Genomic DNA, 3,860 nt, shown 5'->3' with positions numbered 1-3,860 from the left:
AGAGGGATTTAGGATCCGTTGGCGGCAGTACCGACCCACAGAGTGGTGCCATGGCCAGTCCTGACCCCGCACGCAAGGGGCACGAGTGTGCAGGGGGTGGGAGCTGTGGGCTTTCAGAGATGCGAGAGCTGCCATCCGCTCGCAAGTCTCGGGGGTGTTTGTAGGGGGAGAAGGGGAAGTGCCCCCCCCCCCCCAACACGGCCAGGGGCTGGTGTGGCCAGGGGTGGGAGCTCCTGCAGACCTGAGTGGAGGTGGGAAGCGCAGAGAAGTCACTCCCTCCCTCCCTCCCCACTTCAGCCACAGCTCTCACTCCCCCCTAGGCCAGCTCTGGCTTGGGGCTTTGCTTTACCCCAGTGCAGCGAGGTAGATGCAGGCGGCTCCCCGGAGCCCACGCTGATCCCTGACTCGCCCCCCAGTCCGGCTGCTGCCGGGGGAGAGGGAGGCGGTGTTTTCAATCCCGCATGACCAGCACCCACCTGTCAGCCACCGCCTCCCACCCGAGTCCACAGCATCGCCGAGCAATGGGGCGCATGTGAGAAGGAAGCCGCCGGGCCCCCCAGCCCACCCATGGAGGGCGGGAGCGGCTCCATCCCAGCTACCTCAGTGCAGAGCTGCTGTCCACGTTTCACAGGGAGGCTGCCACGGCCGCCCCCACCCTCCCTCTCACTCGCCACGGGGCTCGGCGCCCGCGATCTCACATCATCCTCCAGAGCCCAGGGTGGGGGGAAACAAACGTTTGCAGAAACTTGAAAATAATAACCCCCCCGCCCCCCCAAAAAAGTCACATTGTCCCTGGTACCTCCTTCTTCTTTTCTAATTTAATAAACGGTCATTTGGAAACAGCCCAGCCGCCTCGTCGTGCTTGCGAGCAGGGACCTGAGCGCATGGCGGACGCTCTCCCGACCTCGGAGCTGTGCAGGGGGCCTGTGAGGACGGGGGGAGATGCTGCAATGGAGAGACCAGAGCATGGGCTGGCCCCTTATGCAGCTGCCCCTGTTTGCAGGCCCTGGTGCCTGGGGCTGGTGTTTCTCCTACCGGCTCTCCCTTGGGAGTCTGGCTGTGATGCTCAGCCCTGGGGACAGACTCTCCAGCTGCCATGGGCAGGGAGCAAAGGACGCCAGACCCCAGTGGCGCTGCTGGAGCCAGGCTCTGACCCCAGGCTCTTCCCCTGAGCACAGTCCAGGTCTTCAATCTTCCCACCTGCCCTGCAGGCCTGTCCTCCCCAACTGGGCTCAGTGGCTGGCTACCTGGCTTGGGGCTGGTCTGCAGGCCAACTACAGCCACAGTGCCGCCCCCCACGTCAGCTGGATCCAGCCATGGTGCTGCCACATCTGAGAGGCCACGGGGGAGCAGCAGCAGCTTCAAGAGCTGCTTCCAGAACCGCGGCCACTGCTCCCCCGTTGCTAAATTTCCAGCCGTGGCCCCACTAACTCCGGGGTGATGTCACTGGGCCGACCTGTGCCTAAAGCTATGCAAGTGGCCCCTGGGGTAACGGCCCAGCTTATTGCTCCAAACACCGAGAGCCCCCAAGTCTGCCCCAGGTAAAGCCAGGAGACTGCAGTGTCCTGATGCTGCAAGCAGGGTTCAAATGCATTTAGAGACCCCAGGCAGAGGAAAGCAAAGGAAGAAAGCAACCCCACCCCCACCCAGTCCGACCGGGGGAAAGTCTTTCCTGACCCCAGATTTGGTGATCGGTCTGAGCCTGAGCAGAGGGCAAGACCCTCCTGCCACTAACCTCCCTTTGGTCCCAGCAGGAGCATTGCAAAGTGTCCAAGCCAGGCTCCAGCCAGCACCAGCGCCTTAAACCCCCTGACACGTGGAGCAGAAAGGGGGTACAATCAGCACAGCCCCGAAACCTGGGCAGTCCCTGTGGCAGGAAGCCACCTTTGTTTCTCCCCAAAATCTCTGCCCCGTGACAATGTGATTAGGACAGGCCCAGCAGAGGAGACGCACCTTTACCCTATCTTTTTAGATAACCTGAGCTGGCTCCAGTCCTGAGGGAGGGGAAACCTGCTCCCTCTGCCTACCTAACTGGCATCAGCCACCTGGGTGGGGGGCATCTACCTGGGGAGCTGGAATCTGCCTGGTAACAGGTAATGTATTTCAAATTGGTTGGCCGACAGCCAGCAGGTGCTGGCCTCCACTGGACCAGGTGAATGAGGTCACGGGGGCTATACAAGTTAAGACTGTCCAGGAGGAGGGGGCAGCAGCCATGCGGGGACTCAGACTTAGAGAGGAGCTTGACCATCTGAAACTGGCTCTCTCCCCCATAACTCATGAGCTAGGAACGGCCTGCCTCCAGAGGGGATCTCCACCAGCCTCGGGATGATGCTTGTGAGTGAGCTACTCGAGATCTGGGTAGATATCTAGCTGGCAGTAACACAGATGCGTGATCAAAAGGCTACCTCAGCCAGACAGTCTTGCTCTATGGGATTTCTATGAGATTGCTCAATCTTGTACCCTATTTTCACCCTACCCCTGTAATCAATACAGTTCTCCTTTGTGACCGGTGGAGGAGACTTATTGAGGGGTGGGTCTAAATTATGCCTAAGAGGCCCCTTAGGTCTGCAGACTAAGGGAGACTTTCCTTCTTGGCCCCTGACTTGGGGAAGTGCCCCAGGTGCCTGTACTGGGTCGAGTACCCGTAGGACTAGTAGGGCTGTGTTTCCCCAAGGACACAGGCCAAGTCCCTTCTCGGGGTGGTGGCAGCTCAAGTTACCTCCAGGCTGGCGAGTGTGCTCCGGGAAGGGGGTCAGCCGGATGGGAGGCGCCCCCAGGGAGGCACTTGGGGGCTGGGAGGGTGGTCAGGGGCAGGGAGGTGGGTGGCTCAACGTAGGAGCGCCCCCTACTGGCCTGCCACAGTCCCCATAGCAGAGCACAGGCATCGCTGCACCCACGCAGTCCCTGCCCACCCTCTCCATGATGCCTCCAGTCTCGGAGTCCCCCCGTCCCGGTGTCTGTCCCATGGGCTCCTGGCTCCAGCAGCGATGCCGTTTTCCAGATCTCCAACCTAAACTCGCTTTGCTGCAACTTCAGCCCGTTGGTGCGCGTCCTCTCAGCAGCACGAGAGAAGCGCTGCTTCCCCTCTTCTCTCTGGCAGCCCTCCAGTGTTTGCAGGCTGCTCTCGTGGCCCCTTGTCAGCCCTCTGTCCATTGGCATGGACATGCCCTGCTCCAGCAGCCTCCCACGCCCCAGAGCATCCTTGTTGCTGCCTCTGGCCCCTCTCGAATGTCTCCACGTCCTTCACAAACTGCGGGGCGCAGACCCGCATGCAGTATCCAGATGATGCCAACCTCCAGATGACGCCAACCCAGTACTGAGCCGAGGCACCACCACCTCCCCTGTCTTGCACCTAATGCCGCTGTGGATGAGGCCCAAAACCACACTGGCCTTGTGTACGACTGCCCCGTTGCCCCGCAGGGCTGGATTAACACCCCCTGTACACAGAACAGGTTCATTGTGCCCATTACACAGGTGGGAAGACCGAGGCTCCGAGCAAGTGAAGGCTTGAGCTGGGTCAGGGAAAAACCCAGGCGTCCTGGCTCCTCCCCCCGCCCAATCCGGTTGCTCGCTATTGCACGACCGCGGAACGCCTAACGAGCGACTTATTTCACGGTGGGGGGACGAATATTACCGTCGTACTAAGGGGGCCGGAAGTGCCCTCGGGAGACGCATTTCGTGGACGGACCGACCGCGATCTTGCCGGCTCCGTCCTTCCGGCGTATACAGGAAGTGTTTCTGGGGGGCACGTTGCTCCGACGCAGCCGCGCGGGAGTCGCTCTGCGCGCCGTCTCGTTGGTCGCAAGTGCCCGGCGGGAGGCGGTGATGCTGGCTCGGAGGGCGCTCGGGGCCGGGCGGCT

The sequence above is a fragment of the Crocodylus porosus genome, unplaced genomic scaffold, assembly GCF_001723895.1.
Source record: "Crocodylus porosus isolate Cpor-Errol unplaced genomic scaffold, CroPor_comp1, whole genome shotgun sequence".
Taxonomy (NCBI): Eukaryota; Metazoa; Chordata; order Crocodylia; family Crocodylidae; genus Crocodylus; species Crocodylus porosus.
The sequence above is the reverse complement of the archived record's forward strand: the minus strand, read 5'-3'. Positions refer to the sequence as shown.